At 42.9% G+C, this 27,507-nt stretch overlaps 1 long non-coding RNA gene across 1 annotated transcript; it reads right to left on the reverse strand.

Annotated features, from left to right (window-relative positions):
• Positions 1-20,750: 20,750 nt before the first annotated feature.
• On the reverse strand, positions 20,751-21,201 carry LOC139569748 (uncharacterized). The gene is made up of 2 exons (XR_011673954.1): positions 21,022-21,201; positions 20,751-20,919 (listed from the first exon to the last, which is right to left on the reverse strand). It is a non-coding gene; the product is annotated as an uncharacterized lncRNA (long non-coding RNA).
• Positions 21,202-27,507: the final 6,306 nt, after the last annotated feature.

Below are 27,507 nucleotides of genomic sequence, written 5' to 3' on the forward strand. Positions count from 1 at the left end.
GATGGGAAAGGGGGATACATAGTCAGTTGTACAACTGAATGCATTCAACTGAAATGTATCTTCTGCATTTAACCCAAACTCTCTGAATTAGAGTTGTCCAGGTGTCTGCCTTAATCGACATCCACATCATCAACACCCAGGGAAGAGGTGGGTTAACTGCCTTGCTCAGATGTTTAGCTTGTCAGCACGGGGATTCAATCCAGCAACCTTTTGGGTTACCGGCCCAACGCTCCTACCTGCCAGGCTACCTGCCGCCCGAGATGGCACTGAGGAATTTACCACATCAGTCACCAGCTCCATTAATAATTGTATTGACGAAATCATCCCCACAGTGACCATATTTACATATCCCACACAGAAGCCATGGATTACAGGCAACATCCGCACTGAGCTAAAGGCTAGAACTTCTGCTTTCAAGGAGCGGAACACTAATCCATACACTTAAAATAAATGCCCTCTGACGAACCACTAAACAGGCAAAGCATCAATACAGGACAAAGATCGAATCCTATTACACTTGCTCTGATGCTTGTTGGATGTGGCAGGGCTTGCAAACTACTACGGATTACAAAGAGAAACCCAGCCGAGAGCTGTCCAGCGACGCAAGCCTACCAGACGAGCTAAATACCTTCTATGCTCATTTCGAGGCAAGCAACACTCAACCAATGCATGAGAGTACCAACTGTTCCAGATGACTGTGTGATCATGCTTTCTATAGCCGAAATGAGTAAAATCTTTAAATAGGTTAACATCCACACAAGGCCTGACGGATTACCAGGACGTGTACTCAGAGCATGCGCTGACCAGCTGGAAAGTGTCTTCACTGATGTTTTCAACCTTTCCCGGCCCATTCTGTAATACCTACATGTTTCAAACAGACCACCATAGTCCCTGTGCCCAAAAACGCCAAAGTAACCTGTCTAAATTACTACTGCCCCGTAGAATTCACATTCGTAGCCATGAAATACTTTGAAAGGCTGGTTATGGCTCACATCAACACCAACAGATCCACAGATGATGCAATCTCTATTGCACTCCACACTGCTCTTTCCCACCTGGACAAAAGTAACACCTACGTGAGAATGCTGTTCATTGACTACAACTCAGCATTCAACACCATAGTGCCCTCCAAGCTCATCACTAAGCGAAGGACCCTGGGATTAAACACCTCCCTCTGCAAATGGATCCTGGAGTTTCTGATCGACCATCCTTAGGTGGTGAGGGTAGGCAACAACACATCTGCCCTGCTCACCCTCAACACGGGGGCTCCTCAGGGATGTGTGTTTGGTCCCCTCCTGTAGTCCCTATTCACCCATGAATGCATGGCCGCACACAACTTCAACACCATCATTAAGTTTGCCGATGACACGACAGTGGTTGGCCTGATCACTAACAACGATGAGACAGCACACATGAAGGAAGTCAGAGACCTGGCAGTGTGGCGACAGAACAACCACTGATCTCTCAACATCTGCTAGACAAATGAGCTGATTGTGGACTATAGGAGATGGATGGCCGAACACACCCCCGTTCACGTCGATGGGGCTGTAGTGGAGTGGGTCATGAGCTTCAAGTTCCTCAGTGTCTACCTCACTAAGGTCCTATCATGGTCCAAACACACCAACACAGTTGTGAAGAGGGCACAACAATGCCTCTTCCCCCTCAGGAGGCTGAAAAGATTTGTCATGAGTCCTCAGATCCTCAAAAAATCATACAGTGGCACCATTGAGAGCATCTTGACCCGACTGCAAGGCGCTACAAAGGTTAGTGCGTACGGCCCAGTACATCACTGGGGCCGAGCTCCCTGCCATCCATGACCTCTATATCAATCAAATGTATTTACAGTGAGGGAAAAAAGTATTTGATCCCCTGCTGATTTTGTTCGTTTGCCCACTGACAATGAAATGATCAGTCTGTAATTTTAATGGTAGGTTTATTTGAACAGTGAGAGACAGAATATCAACAAAAAAATCCAGAAAAACGCATGTCAAAAATGTTATAAATTGATTTGCATTTTAATGAGGGAAATAAGTATTTGACCCCTCTGCAAAACATGACTTAGTACTTGGTGGCAAAACCCTTGTTGGCAATCACAGAGGTCAGATGTTTCTTGTAGTTGGCCACCAGGTTTGCACACATCTCAGGAGGGATTTTGTCCCACTCCTCTTTGCAGATCTTCTTCAAGTCATTAAGGTTTCGAGGCTGACGTTTGGCAACTCGAACCTTCAGCTCCCTCCACAGATTTTCTATGGGATTAAGGTCTGGAGACTGGCTAGGCCACTCCAGGACCTTAATGTGCTTTTTCTTGAGCCACTCCTTTGTTGCCTTGGCCGTGTGTTTTGGGTCATTGTCATGCTGGAATACCCATCCACGACCCATTTTCAATACCCTGGCTGAGGGAAGGAGGTTTTCACCCAAGATTTGACGGTACATGGCCCCGTCCATCGTCCCTTTGATGCTGTGAAGTTGTCCTGTCCCCTTAGCAGAAAAACACCCCCAAAGCATAATGTTTCCACCTCCATGTTTGACGGTGGGGATGGTTTCTTGGGGTCATAGGCAGCATTCCTCCTCCTCCAAACACGGCAAGTTGAGTTGATGCCAAAGAACTCCATTTTGGTCTCATCTGACCACAACACGTTCACCCAGTTGTCCTCTGAATCATTCAGATGTTCATTGGCAAACTTCAGACGGGCATGTATATGTGCTTTCTTGAGCAGGGGGACCTTGCGGGCGCTGCAGGATTTCAGTCCTTCACGGCGTAGTGTGTTACCAATTGTTTTCTTGGTGACTATGGTCCCAGCTGCCTTGAGATCATTGACAAGATCCTCCTGTGTAGTTCTGGGCTGATTCCTCACCATTCTCATGATCATTGCAACTCCACGAGGTGAGATCTTACATGGAGCCCCAGGCCAAGGGAGTTTGACAGTTCTTTTGTGTTTCTTCCAATTGCGAATAATTGCACCAACTGTTGTCACCTACTCACCAAACTGCTTGGCAATGGTCTTGTAGCCCATTCCAGCCTTGTGTAGATCTACAATCTTGTCCCTGACATCCTTGGAGAGCTCTTTGGTCTTGGCCATGGTGGAGAGTTTGGAATCTGATTGATTGATTGCTTCTGTGGATAGGTGTCTTTTATACAGGAAAGAAACTGAGATTAGGAGCACTCCCTTTAAGAGTGTGCTCCTAATCTCAGCTCGTTACCTGTATGAAAGACACCTGGGAGCCAGAAATCTTTCTGATTGAGAGGGGGTCAAATACTTATTTCCCTCATTAAAATGCAAATCAATTTATAACATTTTTGACATGCGTTTTTCTGGATATTTTTGTTGTTATTCTGTCTCTCACTGTTCAAATAAACCTACCATTAAAATTATAGACTGATAATTTCTTTGTCAGTGGGCAAACGTACAAAATCAGCAGGGGATCAAATACTTATTTCCCTCACTGTATAAAGCCCTTTTTACATCAGCAGATGTCACAAAGTGCTATACAGAACTCAGCCTAAACCCCCAAACAGCAAGCAATGCGCAATGCACATGTAGAAGCATGGTGGCTAGGAAAAACTCCCTAGAAATGCAGGAACCTAGGAAGAAACCTAGAGAGGAACCAGGCTCTGAGGCGTGGCCATACCTCTTCTGGCTGTGCCAGGTGGAGAGTATAAGAATACATGGTCATTTAAGGCCAGATGGTTCAAGATGTTCAAACGTTCATACAGTGGGGTGAACAAGTATTTGATACACTGCCGATTTTGCAGGTTTTCCTACTTACAAAGCATGTAGAGGTCTGTAATTTTGATCATAGGTACACTTCAACTGTGAGAGACGGAATCTAAAACAAAAATCCAGAAAATCACCTTGAATGATTTTTAAGTAATTAATTTGCATTTTATTGCATGACATACATAAGTATTTGAAAACCTACCAACCAGTAAGAATTCCGGCTCTCACAGACCTGTTAGTTTTTCTTTAAGAAGCCCTACTGTTCTCCACTCATTACATGTATTAACTGCACCTGTTTGAACTCGTTACCTGTATAAAAGACACCTGTCCACACACTCAATCAAACAGACTCCAACCTCTCCACAAACCTCTCCACAATGGCCAAGGCCAGAGAGCTGTGTAAGGACATCAGGGATAAAATTGTAGACATGCACAAGGCTGGGATGGGCTACAGGACAATAGGCAAGCAGCTTGGTAAGAAGGCAACAGCTGTTGGCGCAATTATTAGAAAAAGTTCAAGACGAAGGTCAATCACCCTCGGTCTAGGGCTCCATGCAAGATCTCACCTCGTGGGGCGAGGTGAGATCTGATGTCCTTATAACCACCGACTCTCCGCTTTCGCTGCCTCCAGCTCAGCTTTGGGGTGGCGATATTCACAAACCTGAGTCCAAGGTCCCTTGCCGCCCAGAATCTCCTCCCAGGTCCAGGAGTCCTCCGATCGCTGCTGCTGCTGCCCGTTACCACGCTGCTTGGTCCTTTTTTGGTATGGTGGTTCTGTAACGGTTGTCGTCTGGAGGAGAAGAAGAGGACCAAGGTGCAGCGTGGTAATTGTTCATCTTGTTTAATGAAGGTGAACACTTAAAATACAAAAACAACAAATGTGAAAAACCGAAACAGTACTGTCTGGTGCAGACACACAAAGACAGAAAACAACCACCCACAAAACCCAACACAAAACAGGCTACCTAAATATGGTTCCCAATCAGAGACAATGACTAACACCTGCCTCTGATTGAGAACCATATCAGGCCAAACACAGAAATAGAAAAACATAGATAAACAAACATAGACTGCCCACCCCAACTCACGCCCTGACCATACTAAATAAAGACAAAAACAAAGGAAATAAAGGTCAGAACGTGACACAATACATGTATGTTTTGTTCGATAATGTGCATATTTATATCCACAAATCTCGGTTTACATTGGCGCCATGTTCAGAAATGCCTCCAAAATATCCGGAGTACCTACAGAAAGCCACGTCATATAACAGATATACTCATCATAAACTTTGATGAAAGATACATGTTTTACATATAATTAAAGATACACTGGTTCTTAATGCAACCGCTGTGTCAGATTAAAAAAAAACTTTTGTAAAAAGCACAACATGCAATAATCTGAGACGGTGCTCAGATAGAAGCAACATTTCTCCGCCATGTTGGAGTCAACAGAAATACGAAATTACATCATAAATATTCCCTTACCTTTGATGATCTTTCATCAGAATGCAGTGCCAGGAATCCTAGTTCCACAATAAATCGTTGTTTTGTTCGATAATGTCTATTACTTATGTTGAATTAGCAACTTTTGCTAGCATGTGTAGTTCACATGTCCAAACGATGGCGCCGGTCCAGGCGAACTCGGACGAAAACTTCAAAAAGTTATATTACAAGTCGAATAAACTGGTCAAACTTAGTTGAGAATCAATCTTCAGGATGTTGTTATCATATATATCCAATAACGTCCCGACCGGAGCATTTCTTCATGTCTGTCAAAGTAATGGCACACATTGAGATCCCATGGCTAGCGTGCGTGACCAGGAACTGGCAATCTGCCAGACCAGTGACTGAAACACCTCCCATCCGGTCCCACATCACACTAGAGGCTTCATTCCACGTTCTACTGACTGTTGACATCTAGTGGAAGGCGTATGAAGTGCAAACAGATCCATAAATTACAGGGATTTGAATAGGGGATGACTTTCACCTCAACCCTTTTCAGAATTTTCACTTCCTGTTTGGAAGTTTGCCTGCCACATGAGTTCTGTTATACTCACAGACATAATTCAAACAGTTTTAGAAACTTCAGAGTGTTTTCTATCCAATAGTAATAATAATATGCATATATTTCCATCTGGGACAGAGTAGGAGGCCGTTCAATTTGGGCACCAATTCATCCAAAAGTGAAAATGCTGCCCCCTATCCCTAAAAAGTTAAACAGCCACCACTAACATTGAGTGGCTGCTGTCAACATACTGACTCAACTCCAGCCACTTTAATAATGGAAAAATTGATGTAAAAAATGTATCACTAGCCACTTTAAACAATGCCACTTAATATAATGTTAACATACCCTACATTACTCATCTCATATGTATATACTGTACCCTATACCATCTACTGCACTATGCCATCTTTATGTAATACATGTATCAATAGCCACTTTAAACAATGCCACTTAATATAATGTTTACATACCCTACATTACTCATCTCATATGTATATACTGTACTCAATACCATCTACTGCATCTTGCCTATGCTGTTCTGTACCATCACTCATTCATATCTTTATGTACATATTCTTCATCCCTTTACACTTGTGTGTATAAGGTAGTTGTTGTGAAATTGTTAGGTTAGATTACTCGTTGGTTATTACTGCATTGTCGGAACTAGAAGCACAAGCATTTCGCTACACTCGCATTAACATCTGCTAGCCATGTGTATGTGACAAATACAATTTGATTTGATAAAACAGCATGTCCGGGATAAGGTAGCACGTCCGGTGAAAATGCCAGGCTTTCCTAGTAGCAAACAGAACAGTTGGAACTGGATGCATGATCCTAGGTCTCATGTCCTCCAGGAGGGAGGGAGAGAGGGGGAGAGAGAAAGCATTAGAGAATTAGAGGGAGCATACTTAAATTCTCACAGAACACCAAATAAGACAGGAGAATTACACCAGATATAACAGACTGACCATGTACCAGGCAATGTCCAGAGGAAGGCCATACAAATTGTCATACACTGATCTCTCTGCTAGATCACAGCAATTTGTACCGGATCACCAAGTCTGGGACCAACTGAACATCTTCTACCCACTGACATTCTTGCACTGGCTCTTTGCACACTCACTGGACTCTACACCCCAACTAACACATACTACACTGACACTCCAACACACACATACACACACAATCACACACTACATATGATCCCACATACACAAAACACACACGCATGCATATTGACACCACACACACACACACACTTTCACACTCTTTGCTTACGCTGCTCCTACTCTGTTTATTATCTATCCTGATTGCCTAGTCACATTTACCCCTACCTGCATGTACATATTACCTCAATTACCTCAACTACCTCGTACCACTGCAAAGTGACTCAGTACCAGTACTCCTTGTATATAGCCTTGTTATTGTTATTTTATTGTTACTATTTCATTTCTTTTGTATTTCTTTTTTGTTAATCTTTTCTTACCTTTTAACTCTGCATTGTTGGGAAAGGGCTCGTAAGTAAGCATTAGCAGATAAAGTCTACAACGGTTGTATTCGGCGCATGTGACAAATGTGATTTGATTTTAACATTACAGTATGTGACAGATTCATAACATCAAAAAGTGTACATGATTCTGTGCATTAATATGCCTCTCTCTCAGTTGTGTCTTATGGCTGTGCACGTCCCCTGTGTGGCAATAGTAGTGGTGGTGTGTGGCCGACAGTTCTGTCCAGAGCTGTCAGCCATCTGTGAGTGTGTGCACTTGCAGGCAGAGACCGGCAGCAGGAGCGTATCTAGCAGCGCTGTCAGGGCTTTCCCTATGTGTTTCCTGGAGCCAGGTCTGAATGAGGACAACCTATACTCTATCTACAACACCATGAGTCCCAAAGAGAAAGAGGGCAACCATGCACACACCTATTACTGTCTCACTACTGTCTCACACTGTGCTTCACACCGGTTGTGTGTCTATTTAGTATTTTTCATTAACTCTATTTAGTTAGCTGAGGCATTTTAAGCTGTCTCTGTTTCAGATGTGGGAGATCCAGCTGGCAGCATCATGCTGTGTGGATTTTTTTTTAGTGGCAGGGACTGGGAGACTATTCAGGATCGAGGCAAAGATTAACGGAGAGATCTGTAATGGGAATTGTAATGTTTGTGCTTTTCATATACCTCATTTGTGTTCTATTCATGTGCTGTTCTATAAACCAATTTCTGTGTTCATGCAAGTGGTTGACTGAACAAATCATCCTCTTATCAGTAGCTGCAATTTGGCAGTGTGCCCAGACCTTGTTTTGAGAGCAAACTAAAGATATCTCAGTTTCGTTGTCTCAGCTTAGAGAGAAGCCTTGTGAGGTGTTGGTCTGTCACATGTTATGAAGCAGTATTGGTCGGTCACATGAATAAAACAACATGGTAATGATTAATGAATTATGCTAATTCATGCAATATAACTTTTTTTGTGTATAGCCGAATATTAGACAACTGCTGGGTCTGCCCAGGGAGAGCTCCTGATTCACATGTGTACTATGGTGCATTGAGTTGGTTTGAACCTCTCCAGCACACTGACAATAAACAATGATTCATTTAGGATTGACTTTGCCTGCGGCGCTTTCCAGTGGGGGTCTGCGAGGAGGTCTGCGAGCTTGAAAGCTTGAAATTCCTGTCTGACCGAAAGAGGTTCAGGACCCACCCAGACCAGACCCTTACTGTCATTTTTTATTTTCATTTCATTTATTTAACCTTTATTTAACCAGGTAGGCTAGTTGAGAACAAGTTCTCATTTACAACTGCGACCTGGCCAAAATAAAGCAAATCAGTTCGACACATACAACATCACAGAGTTACACATGGAATAAACAGACATACAGTCAATAATACAGTAGGGGAAAAAAGTATATATACAGTGTGTGCAAATGAGGTAGGATAAGGGAGGTAAAGCAATAAAATAAGCCATAGTGGCGAGGTAATTACGATATAGCAATTAAAACTTCTTACGGCTGAAATCCCGTTAACGGGATCGATTTGACAACAGCCAGTGAAAGTAATTAATCCCATAAATAAAATTCCTCAAACATACAAGTATTATACACCATTTTAAAGATAAACTTGTTGTTAATCCCACCACAGTGTCCGATTTCAAAAAGGCTTTACGACAAAAGCATACCATGCGATTATGTTAGGTCAGCGCCAAGTCACAGAAAAACACAGCCATTTTTACAGCCAAAGAGAGGAGTCACAAAAAGCAGAAATAGAGATAAAATGAATCACTAACCTTTGATGATCTTCATCAGATGACACTCATAGGACTTAATGTTACACAATACATGTATGTTTTGTTCGTTAAAGTTCATATTTATATCCAAAAATCTCAGTTTACATTGGCGCGTTATGTTCAGTAATGTTTTGCTTCCAAAACATCCAGTGAATCTGCAGAGCCACATAAATTTACAGAAATACTCATCATAAATGTTGATGAAAATACAAGTGTTATGCATGGAATTAAATATATACTTCTCCTTAATGCAACCGCTGTGTCAGATTTCAAAAAAGCTTGACGGAAAAAGCACACCATCCAATAATCTGAGTACAGTGCTCAGGCACCAAAACAAGCCATACAGATACAGTGAGGGAAAAGATTATTTGATTCCCTGCTGATTTTGTACGTTTGCCCACTGACAGAGAAATGATCAGTCTATCATTTTAATGGTAGGTTTACTTGAACAGTGAGAGACAGAATAACTACAAAAAATCCAGAAAAACACATGTCAAAAATGTTATAAATTGATTTTCATTTTAATGAGGGAAATAAGTATTTGACCCCCTCTCAATCAGAAAGATTTCTGGCTCCCAGGTGTCTTTTATACAGGTAACGAGCTGAGATTAGGAGCACACTCTTAAAGGGAGTGCTCCTAATCTCAGCTTGTTACCTAGCAATCAATCAATCAGATTCCAAACTCATCACCATGGCCAAGACCAAAGAGCTCTCCAAGGCTGGAATGGGCTACAAGACCATCGCCAAGCAGCTTGGTGAGAAGGTGACAACAGTTGGTTGTGCTGCGGGTGGGTGCTGCTATGGTGACCAGTGAACTGAGATAAGGCGGGGTTTTACCTAGCAAAGACTTGTAGATGACCTGGAGCCATTGGGTTTGACGACGAGTATGAAGCGAGGGCCAGCCAACGAGAGCATACAGGTCGCAGTGGTGTGTAGTATATATGGCTTTGGTGACAAAACGGATGGCACTGTGATAGACTGCATCCAATTTGTTGAGTAGAGTGTTGGAGGCTATTTTGTAAAAGACATCGCCGAAGTCGAGGATCAGTAGGATAGTCAAGCTGCCCAGGAGGAGTCACATCATCCACGAACAATTGAGGGACGGAAACTAATTTCAGAAAGTCAATTTAAATGAATTTGCATAAAAAGGATAGAAAAGAAAATCAAGGCGAATAACATATAAAAAAGGTACCTCTAGTCTTATAGAGACTATTCACTAGTTTTAAGAGAAGACTAGTTCTTTGAGTTTTCCAATTCTGTGTGAGCTGATTAGTAACGTTATCTTGGGGTCTGTCCAACACCGCTGTTGGATCTAAAGGTAGAGGATAACAAGTGTCAGAAATCAGATATGTAACATGTCTCAGAGGATAACATGTCTCGTTAATGTCGAGGATAGCATGTCTCGTTGGTAACGAGGATAACATGTCTCTGAGGATATCATGACTTTAGATTATATGAGGATAACATGTCTCATCATTGGAGTTTGATGTATAACATTATTATGTATGGAGATATGAAAGAAGATAACTATTTTCAAATATGCTGTTAAATAGAACTAGTACCTATCTAAACCCCTGTATGAATAGAACACTATTCTAGAGGAGGAATTTGTGATGTAACACAAATGTATAATGGGTTACAAGAGAGAGTACTAGAGATAGATAACATAATATTGAGTATAATGGGTTATTATGATGATCTGATGAAGTAAGAATAGAATAATAACAATAATAATAATATGCAACTAGCACACCCACACGTAGACGTACGTGAGTGGTGACAAAGTATTCTGAGGAATGTTCAGGGTGGTCCCTTTAAGGATCATTTGTACGATAAGAGTTGAAGCATTGTACAGGACTTGACTTACCCCTAACCAATAGAACTAATAAATGCTTAGAATAGTTCCTCCACCCTGGTAATGAGTTTTGAAATAAGCCCATACCCTGTTAAATACAACCAATGAATATTGAACATGATTTTCTGTTAACAAAATATAAAAGGCTACAATTTATTGTACTGCCGCTGGAGTTTTTTTTTAATCCCAAATGATGACGTTCTAAACCAATTCATGAGGAGGTAAAATGGATACTACATCTGTTTCCCTGTTATCTCAGGTGGCAGACTTGTTATGGACCGTGTGCGACATCTCCTGGGGACTGAGAAAGTGCAACCCAGTTAATACATATTGATCCCTCCAAAGCACTACATATGAATTTTAAAATAACATACATTTAATAAATATTGAAGCAGAAAGAATATCCAACAGAGATTGGTAATAAAAATATAGAGTAACTTTTTGAAGGAATACTAAAATTAAAACAATGCCTTCCAATATGGAGAAAGTTATCATGTTTGTTTTGTTTTAACCCTTGCAATAGGGGAAAAGCTAAATGTGGTTTGAGAGTGATCTGTGTGTCTCTTTGGCCTGGGGGGCAGTATTTTGACGTCTGGATGAAAAGCGTGCCCAAATAAACTGCCTGTTACTCAGGCCCAGAAGCTAGGTTTGCAAACCTCCCAGATTGCAGTTGCTATGGCTTCCACTAGATGTCAACAGACTTTAGAAAGAGTTTCAGGCTTGCTTTTGGAAAAAGGAGCTAGAATTCGTAGTTTTTCTAAGTGGCTCCCATTTTGGCTGTAGTGTTTTCATGCATGTGGATGAGAGCGCGTTATTTGTTGTTTATCTCCGGTAAAGACAATAACGATTCTCCGTCCTAAATTTTATCATTTCTTTACGTATTAGGGTACCTGAGGTTTGATTATAAACGTTGTTTGACTTGTTTGGAGAAGTTTATTGGTAACGTTTGGGATTCATTTTGTATGCATTTTGAAGGAGGGAAACCGGTGGATTATTGAATGAAGCGCGCCAGATAAATTGAGTTTTTGGGGATATAAAGAAGGACCTTATCAAACAAAAGGACCATTTGTGATGCAACTGGGACCTTTTGGAGTGGCAACAGAAAAAGATCTTCAAAGGTAAGGCATTTATTTTATTGCTATTTCTGACTTTAGTGTCGCACCTGTCTGGCTTAATTTTTTTAATGCTTTTGTTTGCGGGGCGCTGTCCTCAGATAATCGCATGATGTGCTTTCGCCATAAAGCCTTTTTGAAATCTGATACAGCGGCTGGATTAACAAGAAGTTAAGCTTTATTTTGATGTATGACACTTGTATTTTCATGAATGTTAAATATTACTATTTCAGTAATTTGAATTTCGTGCTCTACAATTTCATCGGATGTTGTCGAGGTGGGTCGTTAGCGCCACGCCTAGCCATATTAAGCAGTGGTGATTAGGTATTCCTATTGGGAATAAGAGAGTCCTATTTGAAGGAGACAGATTATGGAGACTAGTGAAAGTAACAAAGAATGTTAATTGGCTTTCAGATAGCAATTCAATAATGCAATATCTTAGTAATTTGAAGGAGTAAGACAGAGGGATTGAGTATTGGGACTGACATTACATTAGAGGCTGCTCACTCTTCAAGGCCTGGTCCACTGCTCTCGGGTTTACGTCATCTGTTGTTTGGATTAGAGATAACCTTCCTGTGGAACAATAGATACCCACCATTACACACTGAACTCAAACAGGCTGTGAGGGACACAGTGGGGAAATTTGGAACAGTTTGTACATAATTGTATGTCAGTGCAACAGGTCAAAAAGATTAAGGTTACAAGAGAGTTGTTTTTTTTACCTGTATTTAACTAGGCAAATCAGTTAAGAACAAATTCTTATTTTCAATGACAGCCTAGGAACAGTAGGTTAACTGCCTTATTCAGATTTTTACCTTGGGGATTTGATCTGGCAACCTTTTGGTTACTAGTCCAACACTCTAACCACTAGGCTACCTGCCACCTCTCCAGGCTACCTGCCGTTTACCTTAGAAGGTGCCCAATTCAGATTTGCAGGACACCATATCATCTGATATGACTTAAATATAAATGTGTCTGAAGTATAATTCTGTATACGGATGGGTTTAGGACTGATTATTTTTAGGACTGATTAAACTGTAGCATAGTGAAAACTAAGTACATGTTTATTTTCTTTCATCTAGGACTGATGGAATGTTTGCTACCAAGTTTTTTTTCATGTTTATCAATGATTCTGTATCTCTCCCTTTAAAATGGCTTCCTGAGGCCGGTGCCTTGGAGAGCAGTTAAAAGTGCCCGGATCCAGCTGTTAAGGGACCTCCAAAATTAAGCAAGGCCTGGCCATTTTGTTTGTGTTTACCCTATGATTTTTTTCCACACACATGCCAGCACCCACACACAACCCACCTGTTAATTAATATTTATTAGTGGTTAATACTCTAATTGATTTAGAAATGTGGGGTCTTTTATTTTGTTTTACTGGGTTTTTCACAGGTTACAAAGGTTGCTGTACACAAATGAAAGTTTCTATTGTCGGAGTTTTGGTTTTACAAATGTAAATTCTCCTGATTATAAGAAATGTTCTGAAAAACCCAATGTAAATCTGATGTGTATTGCTGCTGTTGTTTTGTTGTCTTTGCTTAGTTTTTTCCTTCTTCAATAACACATCTCACCAGATTGGGCCTGCTGGATGGTCAGAATTTCTCCCTAAGGATTAGCCCTCTGACTCCCTGACCTGTAGGACCGCAGTGAGATTGCCACGATGATAGTGGAGTATAAGCCAATATTTCTTTGTGTGTGGGGGGGGGGGGGGGTTCAAATGTGTGTTGTTACTCTAAACTAAACTGTTGTTCTGGTCCAAAATTATTTATTTGGAGTATCAGGTTGATTGTGTTGTGGAGGTCTGCAAACTGCACAATTTATAGTAATTTAGACTAAGAATGCGTCAAAATACTAATCTGTCATTCCCACAAGTGATGAGAAAAGTGAGGGTCTTAAAACCTGTTATGGCTGCAGGGGGCGTATTGGAAAAACTGGAAAATATGTGCCAATTTTCAAACGGCCTCTTAATCAATTTTTGCTCTTACAATATGCATATTAATATTAATATTGGATAGAAAACAATCTCTAGTTTCTAAAACCGTTCTAATTTTTTCTCTGAGTGGTACAGAAGTCATTTGGCAGCACTTTCCCTGACCAAGAAGTAGAATGTCAGAAATCTATGCTCGCTTCAACGTTATGCCTATACATGGTCATTATACGTAAGACCCTACGTACACTCCGTACGCCTTGCTCTGGGTGTCAAGAGGGTATGAGAGAAGAAATTTAGTGAATATCTTGTTCAGAGGTTGAATAAGAGCTATTTCTTTGACGTGACCGACCACTTCCGGAAGTCTGAAGCGCGCGTCTTGGGAGTGATATTGTGTTCTGTTTTGCTGCTGTTTTGGACGGGAACAATCTCCGGCTGGGTTTTTATTTGATAAATGAGACCATATCATCGTAATGTATGTTTTTTCAATATAGTTTAATCAGATTATTTGAATTTTTTTCGGGAGTTTTGCGTGTTCCGTTCTCTGACTTTTTTAACGTTGGACAAATCCGTGCCAGTCGACCAGTGCCAATGCTAAGTGAGAAGGGACAGTTGCCATCCTGACTCCAAACAACGACTCATCTGGACAAAGGACACCCTGATCTACATTCTGATGAAAGATCAGCCAAAGTAAGACCCAATTTATAATGTTATTTCATATATCTGTCGTGCATGTCAACTGGTCGTGCGCGCCCAAGTGTGTCTGGCTATTGTGGCTATGCTAACATAGCGCTACATTTTGTTTTCGCTGTAAAACATTTAATAAATCGGAAATATTGTCTGGAATCACAAGAATCCTGTCTTTCAATTGCTGCACAGTATGTATTTCTCAGATATGTTTTATGATGAGTAATTAGTTATTTGACGTTGGTGTCTGTAAATGTTATGGCTGCTTTCGGTGCAATTTCTGATTGTAGCTGAAATGTAATTTATGATTTATACCATAAATATGCACATTTTTCAAAAAAAACATATGCTATACAATTAATATGTTATCAGACTGTCATCTTATGAAGTGGTTTCTTGGTTAGTGGCTATATATACTTTATTTGGTCGAATTAGTGATAGCTAGTGACGGAGTAAAAAACTGATGGAGTTAGAAAAGTGCTCTCTTTTGCTGACGTGGTTAGCTAATAGATTTACATATTTTGTCTTCCCTGTAAAACATTTTAAAAATCGGACATGTTGGCTTGATTCACAAGATGTCTACCTTTCATATGCTGTATTGGACTTGTTAATGTGTGAAAGTTAAATATTTAAAAAAAATAGATTTTGAATTTCGCGCCCTGCACTTGAAATGGCAGTTGTCATAGGTGTACCTGTGTGGGGATTGCAGCCCAAACAGGTTAACAGTGTCCATTGCCAATTCATATCCATAAGGACTTCCCATTACGAAATGGACATGCTAAATCAACACCAACAAGAAATTCTGACTCCTATGACTTCCTATGATCAAACATGACAATTAAAAATATATATATTTCACCTTTATTTAACCAGGTAGGCCAGTTGAGAACAAGTTCTCATTTACAACTGCGACCTGGCCAAGATAAAGCAAAGCAGTGTGACACAAACAACAACAAAGAGTTACACATGGAATAAACAAACGTACAGTCAATAACACAATAGAAAAGTCTATATACAGTGTGTGCAAATTAAGTAAGATTAGGGAGGTAAGGCATAAAATAGGCCGTAGTGGCGAATTAATTACAATTTGGCAATAAACACTGGAGTGATAGATGTGCAGAAGATGAATGTGCAAGTAGAGATACTGGGTATAACGGAGAAAAAGGGAAAAAAAATGGTGATGAGGGAGTTGGATGGGCTATTTACAGATGGACTATGTGCAGGTGCAATGATATGTGAGCTGCTCTGATAGCTGATGCTTAAAGTTGGTGAGGGAGATATGAGTCTCCAGCTTCAATGATTTTTGCAATTCGTTCCAGTCATTGGCAGCAGAGAACTGGAAGGAAAGGCGGCCAAAGGAGGAATTGGTTTTGAGGTGACCAGTGAGATATACCTGCTGAAGTGCGTGCTATGGGTGGGTGCTGCTATGGTGACCAGTGAACTGAGATAAGGCGGGGCTTTACCTAGCAAAGACTTATAGATGACCTGGAGCCAGTGGGTTTGGCGATGAATATGAAGCGAGGGCCAGCCAACAAGAGCATACAGGTCGCAGTGGTGGGTAGTATATGGGCTTTGGTGACGAAACGGATGGCACTGTGATAGACTGCATCCAATTTGCTGAGTAGAGTGTTGGAGGCTATTTTGTAAAGGACATCGCCGAAGTCGAGGATCGGAAGGATAGTCAGTTTTACGAGGGTATGTTTGGCAGCCAGAGTGAAAGATGCTTTGTTGCAAAATAGGAAGCTGATTCTAGATTTAATTTTGGATTGGAGACGCTTAATATGAGTCTGGAAGGAGAGTTTACAGTCTAACCAGACACCTAGATATATGTAGTTGTCAACATATTCTAAGTCAGAACCGACCAGAGTAGTGATGCTATACGGGCGGGCAGGTGCGGGCAGCGATTGGTTGAAGAGCATGCATTTAGTTATTACTTTCATAAAATCACAAGTGTAACCATTCAAAATAAAGCTGAACTTCTTGTTAGCCTCTTTGGGCTAGACGTGCCGATAGCCCACCACCTCGACAACATCCGGTTAAATTGCAGAGCGCGAAATTCAAAATACAAATATTCTAATATTAAACATTCATGAAAATGAGTGTCATAAATCATTTAAAAGATTAACTTCTTATTAATCCATCCGCTTTTTCAGATTTCAAAAAGGCTTTACGGCGAAAGCATACCATGCGATTATCTGAGGACAGTGCCCCATGTACAAAAGCATTAAAAACATTTTCCAAACCAGTAGAGGCGTCATAAAAGTCAGAAATAGCTATAAATAAATGCCTTACCTTTGAAGATCTTCCTCTGTTTGCCATCCCAAGGGTCCCGGCTACATAACAAATGGTTGTTTTGTTCGATGAAGTCCTTCTTTATATCCCAAAAAAGTCAGTTTAGTTGGCGTGCTTGATTCAGTAATCCACCTGTTCCCCTCGTTCAAAATGCATACAAAGGAATCCCAAAAGTTACCAATAAACTTCGTCCAAACAAGTCAAACAACATTTCTAATCAATCCTCAGGTACCCTAATATGTAAAAACATGTTCAAATTTAAGACGGAGAATAGTGTGTTCAATTCCGTAGATAAATAACGAAGTGCGCACCCTCATCCACGCGCACCACAAGACTACAGTCAAAATGAGAGCCACCTTGAAAACCTACAAATTATAGCACATTTTTTTTTAAACAAGCCTGGAACTGCAATCTGGGAGGATTTCCTTTGATTTTCCCATAGACAGGCATTTCAATGGGTGGTCACCTAAAAAAAAAAAATTCCGGATGCATTCTCCTCGGGTATTCGCCTGACATATCAGTTCTGTTATACTCAGACATTTTTTTAACAGTTTTAGAAACGTCAGTGTGTTTTCTAGCCAATACTACCAATTATATGCATATCCTAGCTTCTAGGCCTGAGTAACAGGCAGTTTACTTTGGGCACCTCAGTCACCCGAACTTCCGAATACTGCCACCTATCACTAAGAAGTTATTAACATTTCACAGGGAAGAGATATAACAGTTTCACATCAAACTTGCAAAGAATGAGATTGTTTAAGGTTAGCTCAAGCTACAATCAAGTCTCTCCTCCTTTTTAAGGGCACAGCTCTGTCTCTAGAAGCCTTGCCTTTCCAAATCATAATTATAATTATTGATGTATTATCCAACACAAATTTAGAATGACAGTCATTAGTGCTTCACGTTGATTCTATCATTTTAATTTAACTTGCAGAAGATCATGTTCAGACTGACAATATAGCATATGTGTAATGAACACTGTCCAATAGCATTATATTGGCAAGGACACTGTCCATCTGCAGTATAACATGTTAACCTTTTCACACGTACCAACACACTGGTGTGATCATTCTACAGTGGTCCCTGTAGCGTACGATCAAACCGGTGTGATTAGAACACTTATTTAGAAAGCTTATTTAGAACGGTCAGTTTCGAATGACGCAACAATCAGCATTTGAGCCAGCCACACTGTTTTTTCAGTAACATTTCACACAAATACAGTCCTTACAAAGTTATGTCCATAATGTGAGCAGTTTATATTTGGATGCAATGATCACATAACAAAATCATCCAAACCGGAAAAATGTAGGCTAGATTTGTCCTAGCGCTAACTGAGGAAAGATTGATGTAACACAAGCGGTCATATTTGTATAACTCTCGGCCGACATAAACTACAATATGAATTAGCTAATATAATTAACAATTTAATATTAATCACATCACTGGTGTGCTCACCATTGATCAAATTAATTTTGTAAAACTCTCTATAAATCGAAAGTAATCCGACGATGGGTAGTTTCTGCGCACTGCCATGCTTTTTTTTCTGACAGAAACCAAAGCTAATAAGAGAAGACAAGATGAGTTTGGTCTGTTTATAGTATGCATGTTGAAGGGGGTGTGTCTACCATCGTTCACATCCCACCATTAATTTGCAGAAGTTCTCAAAAAATGAGTGAACCCTTACTCACCTCATTTTGTTATGACATCTTTGGTCCGACAGACGACTAAGTGAAACCCAGAATGCATTGTATGTCAACAAACATGGCTCCACACACAGCTGGAATTGGCTTAGCTCATCATAATCAGTACAACCTTCAAAAAAGTATTTTACACACATAATATGTGCCCATTACAATATATGCAAGAATCGGAATGCATGATTTGTCACCGGTACTAGAAAACATGTTTATAAAACAGTAAATATATAAATAATTACCACATAAAACATTTTCTGATAGTGATATGATACAAGTGGCGCATGCCGGCAGTCAATCACGTAACCTCTCACTCCCACTCTGAGCCATTCAGTGTTGTTGTTTATGTATGTAGCTAGTGAGCTAAGCTGTAGTTTTAGCAATGTCTTTCAAAAGGAGACAACTCACAGATGAAGAAATTCTGGAGATTTTTTACAATTCTGACAATGAGTCTGAGTATGAAAGTCAGGAATCTGATTCTGACAGTGACGAGCTGCCCCCCCAACCTTGTAGACATTGAGAACCCTGAATCTGAGGACCCCTTGTCCACTGACGAAGTCCCAGGTCCCTTTGAAGATGCTGGTGGTGATGGAGGCAGACAGACAGTGGGTGAAGTACAGGAGTTCTGTGGTAGCTGGAAGGCCGCCAGCCATTTCACCCCTCCTAGCCCTGCTGTTTGCTTTGATGAGTCCCAGTCTGGAGTGCAATGCCCCTTGCCATTTCCATCTGAGGCAGAGTGCTTCAAGTTGTTTCTGACAGAGGAGCTGGTGGGAGACATAGTAGAGGAGACCAATCGCTATACCTTGGAGCTACAGGAGAAGAGAGAGCTAGGAGTTGGGGGATCGCTAAATGGGTGACAACCGGAATTAGTAAAATGTATACCTTCCTGGTAACAGTCCTTCTCATGGGGATAGTAAAGAAGAACTCCCTAAGAGAATACTGGAGCACAGATCCTATGTTTCCAACTCCCTTCTTTGCCACCCTATTTTCCCAAGACCGCTTCCAAGTTCTGCTGCGATGCCTGCATTTCATCAACAATGCTACTGCCATCCTAAATGACCCGTTATACAAAATAAGAAATGTTCTTACCAGCCTGACATCAGCTTTTGGTCGATTATTTGTGCCATACAAGGACCTATGCATTGATGAGTCCCTGATTTTATGGAAAGGTAGGCTGTCCAGGTCCGTGGTGATGGCCATGCTGGCTCCTGATCTCGGCAAGGGACACAGTTTGTACGTGGACAATTGGTGGACAATTGGTACAGCAGTCCCACACTCTTCCAGCATCTGCTCTCCACCAGCACAGGGGCCTGTGGCACAGTCAGGTCAAACAGGAAGGGGATGCCGGCATTCGGATGCAGGAAGATACAGAGAGGGGAAGTGGAGTTCAAGGAGAATGGTCAACAGCTGGCAGTAAAGTGGCATGACAAACGAGACATCCATTTCCTCTCCACTGTCCATACAGCAACCATGTTGGCCACAGGGAAGGTGGACCACCTGACGGGAGAAAAATCAAACCAGACTGTGTGCTTGACTATAATCTCAAAATGGGCGCAGTAGATCAACTCAACTTTTTTACTCCGGATGCTTTATCTTCTTTGGGATAGGGGGCAGCATTTTCCCTTTTGGATGAATAGCGTGCCCAGAGTAAACTGCCTCCTACTCAGTCTCACATGCTAATATATGCATATTATTATTAGTATTGGATAGAAAACACTCTGAAGTTTCTAAAACTGTTTGAATGATGTCTGTGAGTATAACATAAAACATATGGCAGGCAAAAACCTGAGAAAGAATCCAAATAGGAAGTGGGAAATCTGAGGTTTGTAGTTTTTGAACTCAGCCCCTATCGAATTCACAGTGGGATATGGGTTATTTTTCACTTCCTAAGGCTTCCACTAGATGTCAACCGTCTTTAGAACGTTGTTTCAGGCTTCTCATGTGAAGGGGTGCCGGATGAGAACTGTTTGACTAAGGGGTCTGGCAGCAGACTTGTTCTCAGTCACGCGCATTTCACATGAGAGTTATCTCTCGTTCCATTGCTTTTCTACAGACAATGGAATTCTCCGGTTGGAACATTATAAAGATTGATTCTATACTTAGTTTGACAAGTTTCTTCGACCTGTAATTGTCACGATTCTCTAAAGTAGAACCCAGAAGCAGACCAGGACAAGGAGAGTAAGACGAAGGTGAGTATTTATTTACAAGTGTAAATGTAGTGATAGAAAAATCCAAGTAGCGGAGCGGGCAGCGGAGGTGAGTTGATGGAATTGAGTAAGCAGATCCAAGGAAGTAACTGAAGTCACCGACGACCAGGTAGGGATGGGATGAGTGTTCCGGGTGAATGACTGTAGACAGAAAAAACGGAGGTAAGTTCAAGGCAAGCAAGACGTACAAAACAACAAAACAAACTCTATCAAACTGGAGGCTGATACGCTGGCACAACATACTGTTCATGGCTAACGATCCGGCAGGGAATGGATGTCAGGTCAGAGCTTATGAAGTGGAGGGGTGATGATCAGGACCAGGTGTGCAGATAGCTGATGGGATACAGGTGCGGGTAATCAGAGATCTCCCAACTAGCTACGTCGCCCGGCAACCAGACAGGGTGCGTTCCAGGACACCGGAAAAACACTCCAGGACAGAACACAGGCAAAAACAGACTCAGGAAGCGGGATTCGTGACAGTAATATAACTTTTTGAACTTTTCGTCCGACTGGACCTGAACGCGCTTTTGGATTTGTTTACCAAACGCCCTAACAAAAGAAGCTATTTGGACATAAATGGGCATAATTTTTTTATTTATTTTTTTATTTCACCTTTATTTAACCAGGTAGGCTAGTTGAGAACAAGTTCTCATTTGCAACTGCGACCTGGCCAAGATAAAGCATAGCAGTGTGAACAGACAACACAGAGTTACACATGGAGTAAACAATAAACAAGTCAATAACATGGTAGAAAAAAAAGAGAATCTATATACAATGTGTGCAAAAGGCATGAGGTAGGCAATAAATCGAATAATTACAATTTAGCAGATTAACACTGGAGTGATAAATCATCAGATGATCATGTGCAAGAAGAGATACTGGTGTGCAAAAGAGCAGAAAAGTAAATAAATAAAAGCAGTATGGGGGGTGAGGTAGGTAAATTGGGTGGGTAGTTTACAGATGGACTATGTACAGCTGCAGCGATCGGTTAGCTGCTCGGATAGCAGATTTTTAAAGTTGTTGAGGGAGATAAAAGTCTCCAACTTCAGAGATTTTTGCAATTCGTTCCAGTCGCAGGCAGCAGAGAACTGGAAGGAAAGGCGTCCAAATGAGGTTTTGGCTTTAGGGATGATCAGTGAGATACACCTGCTGGAGCGCGTGTTGCGGGTGGGTGTAGCCATCGTGACCAGTGAACTGAGATAAGGCGGCACTTTACCTAGCATAGCCTTGTAGATGACCTGGAGCCAGTGGGTCTGACGACGAACATGTAGCGAGGGCCAGCCGACTAGGGCATACAGGTCGCAGTGGTGGGTCGTATAAGGTGCTTTAGTAACAAAACGAATGGCACTGTGATAAACTGCATCCAGTTTGCTGAGTAGAGTATTGGAAGCTATTTTGTAGATGACATCGCCGAAGTCGAGGATCGGTAGGATAGTCAGTTTTACTAGGGTAAGTTTGGCGGCGTGAGTGAAGGAGGCTTTGTTGCGGAATAGAAAGCCGATTCTTGCTTTGATTTTGGATTGGAGATGTTTGATATGAGTCTGGAAGGAGAGTTTGCAGTCTAGCCAGACACCTAGGTACTTATAGATGTCCACATATTCTAGGTCGGAACCGTCCAGGGTGGTGATGCTAGTCGGGCGTGCGGGTGCAGGCAGCGAACGGTTGAAAAGCATGCATTTGGTTTTACTAGCGTTTAAGAGCAGTTGGAGGCCACGGAAGGAGTGTTGTATGGCATTGAAGCTCGTTTGGAGGTTAGATAGTACAGTGTCCAAGGAAGGGCCGGAAGTATATAGAATGGTGTCGTCTGCGTAGAGGTGGATCAGGGAATCGCCCGCAGCAAGAGCAACATCATTGATGTATACAGAGAAAAGAGTCGGCCCGAGAATTGAACCCTGTGGTACCCCCATAGAGATTGCCAGAGGACCGGACAACATGCCCTCCGATTTGACACACTGAACTCTGTCTGCAAAGTAGTTGGTGAACCAGGCAAGGCAGTCATTAGAAAAACCGAGGCTACTGAGTCTGCCGATAAGAATATGGTGATTGACAGAGTCGAAAGCCTTGGCCAGGTCGATGAAGACGGCTGCACAGTAATGTCTTTTATCGATGGCGGTTATGATATCGTTTAGTACCTTGAGCGTGGCTGAGGTGCACCCATGACCGGCTCGGAAACCGGATTGCACAGCGGAGAAGGTACGGTGGGATTCGAGATGGTCAGTGATCTGTTTGTTGACTTGGCTTTCGAAGACCTTAGATAGGCAGGGCAGGATGGATATAGGTCTGTAACAGTTTGGGTCCAGGGTGTCTCCCCCTTTGAAGAGGGGGATGACCGCGGCAGCTTTCCAATCCTTGGGGATCTCAGATGATACGAAGGAGAGGTTGAACAGGCTGGTGATAGGGGGTGCGACAATGGCGGCGGACAGTTTCAGAAATAGGGGGTCCAGATTGTCAAGCCCAGCTGATTTGTATGGGTCCAGGTTTTCCAGCTCTTTCAGAACATCTGCTATCTGGATTTGGGTAAAGGAGAAGCTGGGGAGGCTTGGGCGAGTAGCAGCTGAGGGGGCGGGGCTGTTGGCCAAGGTTGGAGTCGCCAGGAGGAAGGCATGGCCAGCCATTGAGAAATGCTTGTTGAAGTCTTCGATTATCACGGATTTATCGGTGGTGACCGTGTTACCTAGCCTCAGTGCAGTGGGCAGCTGGGAGGAGGTGCTCTTGTTCTCCATGGACTTTACAGTATCCCAGAACTTTTTGGAGTTAGAGCTACAGGATGCAAATTTCTGCTTGAAAAAGCTGGCCTTTGCTTTCCTGACTGACTGCGTGTATTGGTTCCTGACTTCCCTGAACAGTTGCATATCGCGGTGGCTCTTCGATGCTATTGCAGTTCGCCACAGGATGTTTTTGTGCTGGTCGAGGGCAGTCAGGTCTGGAGTGAACCAAGGGCTATATCTGTTCTTGGTTCTGCATTTTTTGAACGGAGCATGCTTGTCTAATATGGTGAGGAAGTAACATTTAAAGAATGACCAGGCATCCTCAACTGACGGGATGAGGTCAATATCCTTCCAGGGTACCCGGGCCAGGTCGATTAGAAAGGCCTGCTCGCAGAAGTGTTTTAGGGAGCGTTTGACAGTGATGAGGGGTGGTCGTTTGACCGCGGACCCGTGGCGGATACAGGCAATGAGGCAGTGATCACTGAGATCTTGATTGAAGACAGCAGAGGTGTATTTGGAGGGCAGGTTGGTCAGGATAATGTCTATTAGGGTGCCCATGTTTACGGATTTAGGGTTGTACCTGGTGGGTTCCTTGATGATTTGTGTGAGATTGAGGGCATCAAGCTTGGATTGTAGGACTGCCGGGGTGTTAAGCATATCCCAGTTTAGGTCACCTAACAGAACAAACTCTGAAGCTAGATGGGGAGCGATCAATTCACAGATGGTGTCCAGGGCACAGCTGGGAGCTGAGGGGGGTCGGTAGCAGGCGGCAACAGTGAGAGACTTATTTCTGGAGAGATTAATTTTTAAAATTAGAAGTTCGAACTGTTTGGGCATAGACCTGGAAAGTATGACAGAACTTTGCAGGCTATCTCTGCAGTAGATTGCAACTCCTCCCCCTTTGGCAGTTCTATCTTGACGGAAAGTGTTATAGTTGGGTATGGAAATTTCAGAATTTTTGGTGGCCTTCCTAAGCCAGGATTCGGACACGGCAAGGACATCAGGGTTGGCAGAGTGTGCTAAAGCGGTGAGTAAGGCAAACTTAGGGAGGAGGCTTCTGATGTTGACATGCATGAGGCCAAGGCTTTTTCGATCACAGAAGTCAACAAATGAGGGTAACTGGGGACATGCAGGGCCTGGGTTTACCTCCACATCACCCGAGGAACAGAGGAGTAGTAGGATGAGGGTGCGGCTAAAGGCTATCAAAACTGGTCGCCTAGAGCGTTGGGGACAAAGAATAAAAGGAGCAGATTTATGGGCGTGGTAGAATAGATTCTGGGCATAATGTGCAGACAGGGGTATGGTGGGGCGTGGGTACAGCGGAGGCAAGCCCAGGCACTGGGTGATGATAAGAGAGGTTGTATCTCTGGACATGCTGGTCTCAATGGGTGAGGTCACCGCATGTGTGGGGGGTGGGACAAAGGAGGTGTCAGAGGTACGGAGAGTGGAACTACGGGGTCCATTGCAAACCAAAACAATGATAACTAGCCTGAACAACAGTATGCAAGGCATATTGATATTTGAGGGAGACATACAATAAGGCATAAAGTGATTGCAGGTCTTGATTGGGAGAGCTAGCTAAAACAACAGGTGAGATAACAGCAGCTAGTCAGTTAACACAGCAGCAGCAGGTAAAAATGGCGACGGCTAGGCAGAGAGGGTCGGATTAACTACACACAGATCCTGAGTTAAAGCACAGAGCCGACAGATAAAACACAAATAAACGGAATGGAGTACCGTGAATTAATGGACAGTCAAGCAAGCATCAGCTATGTAGCCAAGTGATCATAGTGTCCAGGGGGCAGCCGTAGATGGAGCAGTGAGGCCTCCACTAAGCTAGCCCGCGGCGTAAGATTGTTCGATAGACCTGTTCAGATAGCAGCCGATATGCTCAAGACAGCTAACGATTAGCGGGCCGCAGTTAGCATATGGGCGTTCAGGTTACGTCGCGATGGAGGGGCCAGTTGAATAACTCCCTCGGGCAGATAACGTCGGTATCCCAGTCGTGAAGGCCCGGTGGGGCTCCGCATCGGCAGTAAAACGGGTCCGGATAGGTGATTGTAGCCCAGGAGTGGCTGATGGAACTCTTCAGCTGGCTAGCTCCGGGATAATTGGTGTTTGCTCCGGAATTGATGTTAGCCAATAGTCACTCGGATAGCAGCTAGTTAGCTGCAAGATCCAGGTGTAAATGTCCAGAGCTTGCGGTAAAAATCCGGGGATATGGAGAGAAAATAGGTCTGGTATGCTCTGGTCTGAGTCGCGTTGTACAAAACTGGCAATAGTTTTCCGAGCTAAAGGATAGCTGATAAGCGCTAGCTGTGGTTAGCTGAACTACTCACGTTAGCTTGTGAGCTGGCTAACTTCTGGCTAGATGAATAACTCCCTAGGGCAGATAACGTCGGTATCCCAGTCGTGAAGGCCCGGTGGGGCTCCGCATCGGCAGTAAAACGGGTCCGGATAGGTGATTGTAGCCCAGGAGTGGCTGATGGAACTCTTCAGCTGGCTAGCTCCGGGATAATTGGTGTTTGCTCCGGAATTGATGTTAGCCAATAGTCACTCGGATAGCAGCTAGTTAGCTGCAAGATCCAGGTGTAAATGTCCAGAGCTTGCGGTAAAAATCCGGGGATATGGAGAGAAAATAGGTCTGGTATGCTCTGGTCTGAGTCGCGTTGTACAAAACTGGCAATAGTTTTCCGAGCTAAAGGATAGCTGATAAGCGCTAGCTGTGGTTAGCTGAACTACTCACGTTAGCTTGTGAGCTGGCTAACTTCTGGCTAGCTTCTGTTGTAGATTTCGGATACGAGGTGAATAATACCTTTGAGGAGAAAAAAAAACAGATCCGCACCACATTTGGTGAGGTAGGTTGCAGGAGAGTGTTTTGAAGTTGAGTTTTTAAGAAGAAAAAAAATATATATAAAAAGAAATGCGAAGAAAAATATATAAAAAATATATACACGGGACAGGACGAGGACAAAGGACATCTGACTGCTACGCCATCTTGGATTTCGATTTTCATCCGAAGAGGAGGAGCAGGGATTAAACCAAAATGCAGCGTCTTGATATGACATGATTTATTTAAGTAAAGACGAAAACACGAACTTCACTTGAAACTAAACAAAACAACAAACGGAGTAGACGAACCTGAACATAAGAACTTACATAACACGAAGAACTCACGAACAGGAAAATGACTACACAAAACGACGAACGAACGAAACAGTCCCGTATGGTGCAAACAAACACAGACACAGGAGAACAACCACCCACAAACAAACAATGTGACACCACCTACCTTAATATGATTCTCAATCAGAGGAGATGAAAACCACCTGCCTCTAATTGAGAACCATATCAGGTACCCATTAAACCAACATAGAAACACAAAACATAGACTGCCCACCCACACTCACGTCCTGACCAACTAACACATACAAAAACTAACAGAAAACAGATCAGGAACGTGACATAACCCCCCCCTCAAGGTGCGAACTCCGGGCGCACCAGCACAAAGTCTAGGGGAGGGTCTGGGTGGGCATCTGACCACGGTGGTGGCTCAGGCTCTGGGCGAGGTCCCCACCCCACCATAGTCAATCCCAGCTTACGTCTCCCCCTCAGAATGACCACCCTCTTACTCCACCCACCTAATTTAAGGGGCAACACCAAGATAAAGGACAGCTCCGGGACAAGGTAGCTCAGGACAGAGAGGTAGCTCAGGATAGAGAGGTAGCTCAGGATAGAGGGGCAACTCCGGACTGAAGGGCAGCTCCGGACAGAAAGACAGCTCTGGACTGAGGGGCAGTTCTGGATAAATGGCAGCTCTAAGCTAAGGGGCAGCTCATGGCTGGCTGACGGCTCTGGACGCTCATGGCTGGCTGACGGCTCTGGACGCTCCTGGCTGGCTGACGGCTCTGGACGCTCATGGCTGGCTGACGGCTCTGGACGCTCATGGCTGGCTGACGGCTCTAGACGCTCATGGCTCGCTGACGGCTCTGGCTGCTCATGGCTCGCTGACGGCTCTGGC

The sequence above is a fragment of the Salvelinus alpinus genome, chromosome 3, assembly GCF_045679555.1.
Source record: "Salvelinus alpinus chromosome 3, SLU_Salpinus.1, whole genome shotgun sequence".
Classification (NCBI taxonomy): domain Eukaryota; kingdom Metazoa; phylum Chordata; class Actinopteri; order Salmoniformes; family Salmonidae; genus Salvelinus; species Salvelinus alpinus.